Below are 8,508 nucleotides of genomic sequence, written 5' to 3'. Positions count from 1 at the left end.
CATAGTTCTTCCAGATAGAATAGACACAGTTAACACATAACCAAGGGATTCTAGTTCCCTATTCAACTTCTCGGCAAATGTAGCAGATACAAATGAATGTGTATAACCCGAATCAATCAATATATATGCATCTTGAGAGCAAATTAGAAGGGTACCTGACACGACTGTCTCGGCACTCTGAGTGTCTCCTGGCATAGTGCAAAAACTCTGCCCTGCCTCATCTGTGCCTTCCCGACGTTGCTTTTCTATGCAGAGCCCCAAGTACTCCCATTTTTCTTATCATTAGTCTTTGTCTTCAGACAGTCTTTCACATGATGACCTATCTCACCACATTCAAAACAAGCTCTAGACGCCTAACGACAAACTCTGAAATGTGGCTTTCCACAACTGGAACATGTCGGCGTAGTGCCACCTTCCTGGGTTAAGTTGCTTGAACTGCCCATAGTTGCCTTCTTCTTGGCACCAAACGGTACTCAGTGATTATCATAATTTGGCCTCTTCCTCTCGCTCTCTCCTGAACTCTGGTATCTATTTAGGTTAGCTTCTGCCAGGATGGCCTTGTCTAATACTCCGGCGTATGTCGGCATGTTGAGCATGTTAACTTGATCTTGTATCAGCCCACGAAGCCCACTTTCAAACTTCCTGGATTTTCTATATTCATTATTGACCATGTGAGGTGCATACCTTGCTAACTCGGTGAAAGCATGATCGTATTCAGCCACTGTTTTGTTATCTTATGTCAAAGTTTGGAATTCTGTGGTCTTGCGATCTCGGACACTGAGGGGAAAGTGCTTGTCGTAGAATAACTCCAAAAATCTGGCCCAAGTCAAGTATGGATTACCTTCTTGAATCATCATCCACCACCTACGAGCGTCGTCGTCCAATGTAAATGCTGCCAATGACACCTTCTGAGCGTCGGTGCTAGGGAAGATTTCAAACAACTTCTTCATTTCCAAGACCCATGCTTCGGCTTTTAATGACTCTATGCCCCCATGGAATTTCGGCGGATTCATCTTCTTGAATTCTTTGATCAAGGTCAACGTGCCATCCCCATACAAAGCTGGCTATGGAGGCACTTACGGTACTAGAGGAGGTGGAGGTGGAACCGCATGTCGGCCGTTGGTCTGTTCAGCCTGAGTAGAAGTAGTACTAGTGTTCTGCTGCCTTGCTTGCCTCAACTCGTGGGCCAAACCCTCTGCTATCCTTCTAATCTGTCTAACCTGTCCTCGGATTAATCTCAGCTAACTGAAGGTCTAGCCCTTCTCATGACGCTAGGAGTATGCAAAATGCGACTTTAAAACAAAAATGAACAAATAGACATGTATGCAAGTACCAAATAATCATGCCGAGATGATGCACATCTTATCAAGTAGCAAGCAATATGAGGCAACCCTAACATCATTCTAAGGGACATCCTATGCTTTTTAGGACTCAAAGTGTGTGAATAACGTACTATAAGAAACTGGTGCTCTGATACCAATCTGTCACAACCCCATTCTGCCCCTAGTAGAATGGTACCATGATGGCCAGTAATCCGAGATTACCAAAGGCCAATTTGCAAAGTCACACACAATCAGAGTATACATATGGGGCCCACATGTGCAGAAGCAATAAATTTAAAATCTAAATAGTCCCTAAGAGCTGTGCATGAATCAAATGAAATGACATACAATTTAACATGGTTTACAACTTGAATACAAATAAAATAAAGTACATGTTACATCTTGATCAGAAGGCTTCTCAAGCAGACATATACAAAAGACATGAAATACAAGCTAAGAAGCATAATCTTCAAGATGCTAGCAAAATATGAATTCGAACACAACTTGCAAAATACATCTAGGCGTCACCGCCTTCTTGCTCGTCACCTACATATATATAAGGAGAGGGTGAGCTTGGATACTCAGTGAATGATATTAGTAATAAAGGTTTGAATGAATGAAATTCGAGATCTTTATCAAAACATACATATCATAGCTTGTACAAAATCAAGGGAGAACCAAGTTCATCTATCAAGTCTTTCAAAGCCTCAAGGGATGCTTACTAGCATCAATATAATACAAGGGATGACATTCCTGACAAAACAAGGGAATTATAGACACCCCATTTTTGACCGTCCTCAAAGACTTGGACGTCACCGCTTGAACACTCAGTGATCATCCATGTCCGTGTTTGTTTTCAGTTCTGGGAGGTCTTGGCTGCGCGCCTTGCCTCAGGATCTCTCGACTTGCTTGTTCTGTGCTTGGTTTTGCACCAAGGACTTGTGTGTTTTTGTACCTGAGGGTAGAGAGTAGCTTGTTAACTACCCCTGACCCCCATCGGCCTCGGCTTGAGGCCACCGGCCGTGTCTTCTTGCTACCGGCCATTGGTGAAATACACCATTGGCTGGTCGGCATTTAGTGTGGTCGGCCGACCATCTGTTTGGCCAATGGCCTCTTTGGTGGCCGGTACCACCTTTTTGCCACGGGTGTGGCTGTTTTGTCCCTTTTGCACCTTTTTGGTCTAGCTTCTTGAGGAAGCTTGGACCTTTGTCTTAGCTTCCACAAGAAGCTTGGACACCTGTCCCAGCTTCCTAAAGAAGCCTTGGCCCCTTTGCCTTGGCTTCTTTAGGAAGACTTGACCCTTTTTTTAATAGCTTCCCTTGGAAGCTTAGTCTTTGCTTTGTCTATATAAGAGGCCATATACACCTTCTCTCTCTATATCTCCCTCTCTCTTTCATTTTGTGTGGGTTTAAGGGCCTAAGAGTGTGTTTTGTTCTTAGTTTTGCACTAAAACACGCACCATTACACCATACTTCAACTTGGGAGGTCTTGAGAGTTTGTTCTTGAAGTTTTGGGTCGGTTTTGGACAGAAGAAGGTGGCTGACCTTGCTGTTCTTGAGGTGTTCTTCAAGGGTAACATTCTAACTTTATTTTCCCCAATCTTGCACTAGATTTTAGCCTATCTTGCATACTAATTTAAGCTTTGTGTATAACCAAAAAAAGTCTTATATTTGCATGCTTAAGATACTTCATTAAGGTCACTTTGGTGTTGGGGGTCGACCTCCCCCTCTTAGGCCTTGTTTGGCCCTTTTTTGTGCTCTCTTTGTTGAGCTTTGAATACTATTGTGTTTTGGCCTTGTCACCACTAAAATCCAATGGATTTTCAGTGGTGATGAAGGGGTTTTAAGGTCTTTCATAGGGGAGGGACACCCCTCTCCCTTTGGTCTCTCATTTGTGCATGTTTTTGGCTCATAAGGGTAGCATATGTGCTTGGTTGTTTTTGACCCAATTTCAGAGGTTTTTGGATGTTGTTTGGTCGTATGTTGCCTCTGTTTTTGGTCAGATTAAAGGTCCCTTGCATGCATAATATACTTGCTTTGTATTCCCTTATTTTGCCTAGAAGAGCATCATGCATTTAGCCCACCATGCTCTCATGTTTTGGCCTAACTTTGTGAAGTTCTTAGCCATGTCTTACCATGCTTGAGGTCTGTTGGGTGCTAATTTGATTATATTTTCCATGTTTGGTATAGCCCCTTTGTATTTTGGCTTGTGAGCCTTGAGTGTGTGAGTCATTAGCATGCTTTAGTTGGGTTGTTTCAATGATTTGCAGTCATTTCATATGCCATTTCAGCCCCTAATCCATGCTTGCATGCTTACATTCATCATCACTTTCTTGCCTTGAAGGGTTGTTCTTTTGTGCCTTAAAAAGGGTCATAGTGCATGCCTTATGTTTAAGTCATTTGGGGCTGCCATATCAGTGGGTTTTGGGGCATATTTTGATGCATTAAAACTCTATTTTTGGTTGCATGATTCATGCCATGAGTGGTTGGGGTGGTTGTAGTAGAATACTCCTTTTTGTGGCCTTGAATGCTTCCTTTTTCACATCCATTCCCTAGCATGTTTTGGTGTCATCTTTTGCATGCTTTTCAGAGTTTAACATGAGTGTTTAATGTCCAAGTACATTGTGTTTATGTGTGCTTAGAGTTGTCCCTTTCCATGCTTAAGTGATGAACCTTGGTATGTACATGCTTGCATACATGACTTGTGCTCTCTTGCACCACTTTTGGTCACTGTTTTGGGATGGGCTGAGGTTTGCCCCTTTGGTTCAAGTCCACCATTGCATGATCATGCTACATTATTTTGGTTTCGTGTTTGCATTGTATCATGTTTGCACACTTGCATATTGTTTAGTTAATTGCATTTCATGTCATAGCATTGTATGATAGTTTGCATCACATTGCATGTTTGCATGCTTGGTTTGCATTACATTTGGCATGTTTGCACCCTCAAGCCATCTTACATACCTGAGCCATATTTGTACACATGCATTGCATTGTTTGGTTTGGGGTGTCAAACCAAACATGAGAAATGAGGTGCGTTCGTACTCAAAGTGAGGTAACGCGCCTCGATCCTCGGTCGCCGACCCCCTTGACCTCAACATGATAGGGCATTGGTACTCATTTGTTTTGTTTGCATGCATTTACATTGATTTGCAACTTGGCCTCTTAGGCCATCATGCATCGAAATGCGCAATTGATGGCCCGAGGGTCGAGGGCCACACTTCCTTGAGTCCATTACATGATTGGGAGAGTGGCCATGCACACATTTGCTTGAAAATTCCATGCCATACACTGCTTGCCCTCTGCTGCTGTCAGCTGCAGGTTTCAGCGGGAAGAATAGGCCGGCCGACAATGTTGGGTGCCGACCTGCAAAACATGTTTGGCCGATAATCCCATTTCCATGGTCGGTGGCCTTTTGTTCTGGCCGGTGACATTCCAGAGCACTCAGGAAGTGATTCAAAGCAGTTATGGAAATTTATGTGATCCTCAGAGGGGCAAGGCAGTGTAAACAGAGGCAATAGTGGCATGGCATGGGTTTTCGGGCGAGATGGATTCGAGCATGCATCATCCGCGTATCCCGAGGCAGGGCTGCGGCCTTTTCCCTTCTGCATTTAATTTGTTAATTAATTAGAAATTCTGTAATAATTAATTTAGTATTATTTCTTCGGACTGTAATATTTATTCGGACCCTCCGAGTGAGGGCAATTGTGTAATAAGTGTGGGTGTGTGTGTGTATGTCTTCCAACCTCACGTCTTTCTCCTTTTTATTTACTAGCTTATGATGGTTAGTCTAGGGCATGTTTCAATTAGCATACAGTATGATAGCATGCGTGCATCATTCATCAGTATTTCATGCACCGGGCTTTGCGCATCATGCTAACTGCATAAGTATTTCAAATCTAACTTGAATACGTGCATCAAATGGTTGCATTTCACACGCCATTTTAGAACAGCCGAGCCTATTGTAGTTGCATCTTGCATGTGTTGCATTAGTCATCCTAACATGAACTAGGATCATGCATATGATTACTAACTAGTTTCTATTTTGGTTGGGAGTACTAGGTAAGCTCTTATGCTTTAGCATCTCGCATGAGTGCGAATGTTAACATGACAACATGCTTACCATGTGGCTAGGTGCTTATGTGATATAACTGCTCGAATGCTTGTGGATGGAGGTTGAATTACCTAAATTGGAATAATACATTAAAGCTGTGAGTTTTAAGCCCACTAGATGGTGGCAAAACCATCTTTTCTAAAGCCCACTTGAGGGTGTCAAAACCTGCATTTTAGCCTACTTGCGAGTAGCAAACCATTTTTAAAACAAAGATGCAATGTTTTGTTCCAATTTAGGCGATTTGGTCTATACTTGTTTGCTGTGTGCATCACATAGTAAATCTAGGTTAATAACCGGAATAAGAACGCATAATGTTTTCAAAACGAGATATCACGGTTAGTAGAGGCCGATCTTCAGATCGGGCGAGAGGGGTTGCTCATAGCTAACCTTCCCCAATCGTACCCAAGTTTCCGAGCTGATGCAACTTTGGTGATGACGGACACGTGGCCTTTGGCACCGAGTCAGGGTTCCCTAAATTTTCCAAAATAAAATATTTAGATGGCGACTATGTATCTGGCAAAGCAATCTATGTTTGGCACTTCTTTTCTAAAAATCTATTTTTCTCAAAACGATTTGCCGGATTTGGACTCCTTGGTTCAGATTTAGAACCGTGACAATTTGAGAGTCCTGAGCTGTAGTGAACCCAATATGAATAGAATGGGACTCATCCTCCTGGGGCGTTTGGGGACGTCTACAGGAATAATCGACCCGGAATCGATTAGACAAACCCACCCATACAAGACCATCAGTGGCAAGGGAGATATCTTAAACAAGGGTACTAGTTGCATTATAGTCCCCTAACACTAAGGACTTTCCAAAAATGTCATCAAAATAATATAATACTTGATACAAAACTAGGAATAATCATTCATACTTGAACAAACACTTTTCCAAAACGAAACAAGCAAAGCTTTTATCAAAACATTAGAACATAGCTTTATTAAAAATACCACTCACATAGCTCTTCGGGTGCAGGGATTAAGGCAAGAATCCAAGGCCTACAAGTACATAACAAATCCCATTGAATGCATTTCAAGAAGACAAGAAGAGATGCTCAAAGATGGATATGAAATGCATTCCTAGAACAAGCTTTACATGAGTGTAAATGGTCCCGGCATTTCTTTCAAAACTAAGTCAAGACAAAGCAAAACATGTGCTGGGAGTTAAAACACTATTTCTCATCTCGGGAAAACATGCTAGATACCAACCAAGTCTTGGCCGAGGTCCCACACCTCTTGGCCGAGGTGTGGTCTCCAAGGCCTAGGTGCGAGGTCTAGGCAAGAGCGGGTCTCGGCGACCACACTTAGGGAAATGAAGTCTGAAAAATTTGGGTTTCCTCTTGAAGAACATGAAGAACATGAATGCCAAAATCATAACTTCTTTATTAAAAATCTGAGATTTCATGAGATGAGTTCAAAAACATGGACCTGGGTACCCGTAGTTGAAGATCTTCTTGAAAACAAACACAAAAACATGGAACTTGTTATAAACTTTCGGATCAAAACAAGGCTTTTCCTCAAGAACACATGAACATCATTTTCTCTTTCTAAAACCAACTTTGAATCAATGCATGGCTCATGAATCATGCTAGATCATCCAATGTGATCAAATAAACATAAAGAACAAGAAGAGTAGATCAAGAATCTAACCTTAAAACATGGATCTAACGGTTTAAACTCTAAAGATCAAGCTTGGGATCTAGCTCTCTCAGTCTAAACTCCTCATTCCTCTTCCTTGACCTTCTCTCTCTACAATGCGAAAGGTATGACAGAAAAATAATATGGGTTCTCAGCTAGCTTACTAACTAAACCCTCTGCTGGGACAAGTAGCAACGCCGGATTGGATCTCCTAAAAAAGTGATAGAATGACAAGACAAGAGTATGACAAAGTGTGTGCAACAAGTATGGTGACAAGGGCACTCTGACAAGGTAATGACCTCGGATCAAGACATAGGCCCCGGCAAGAAAGGTCTCAATGATCTCGGCTAGGAAGGATAACACTTGGCCTAGCTGTGCCACACCTCTGTCTAGGTCATACTAGTCCAGGAACAAGATCACTAGGTGCAAGGATCAAGGATGTCGGATGCCTAGGTGATAACATCTCGGCCTAGATGATACACACCTCGGACTAGAAGATGCACACCTCGGCCTAGATGATGACATCTCGGCCAATATGTCAGGGTGAAGGTGGAGGTCAACCAAAGTGGTTCCAAGATGGTCCTAGGTATAAGAGGTTCAAGGGTGTGACCTAGGCTACGCACAGTAAGTAATGAACAAAGCTTACAAACAATACTCAGGCGAGTCACATAAGCAAAAAACACGACAGGGACCTTTACTTAAGGCAAAACAAGTCAAAATCTATAAATGCAAGCTTAGCAAAACAAAATCATGCAGATGCACATGAACATGGCTAAGATGAGGATGAGGTGCATTACATTAGCATTACTCTAATAGTAACCTCTCTTTTTTTAGTTAGATATATGGATCAATTTGTATGTATTACAATTAATTTTAACACTACAAGAAATTGCACTTTTGGCGATGACGTCAAATTTTCATAGCCAAAAGTATATTTTGGCGACACAGTGATAAATTTTGTTGGTAAAAGTAGACCTTTACCGACGCAATTTACTACCGTCGCTAAAAAAGCATAACATTCACTAAGCGTCAAAATTATTGGTTGGCGACAAAATTTCAAAAATTTTAGCTACAAGGCTTATTTTTTGGCAACACAATAAGCGTTGCAATTAGTGTGCTTACTTTCGGCAATGGCAAGTTGGCGTAGGCAAAGAGTTAAACATTTAGCGATGACAACATTATTTGTCGGTAAAATTTTTGCTAGTCAAACGGGGTGATTTCGTGATTTGTGTTTTTATTATAACTTTTCAAAGAGTTTTAAATATTCTAGTTATTAAATTTTAAAATTAAAGTGATCATTGAATTAGATCACAAAATGAACCCATTAACCCCAAACACAGTCTTAAATTGAGATGGCTAATTTGAGATAATCTAAACTTTTCCAAAGAATGTGGTTAGATTATCAATTTCAATATGTTTGGTTTTATTTTCGAAAA

The sequence above is a fragment of the Camellia sinensis genome, chromosome 11 (assembly GCF_055761805.1).
Source record: "Camellia sinensis isolate YWXY chromosome 11, ASM5576180v1, whole genome shotgun sequence".
NCBI lineage: Eukaryota > Viridiplantae > Streptophyta > Magnoliopsida > Ericales > Theaceae > Camellia > Camellia sinensis.
This window is presented reverse-complemented; position numbering follows the sequence as displayed.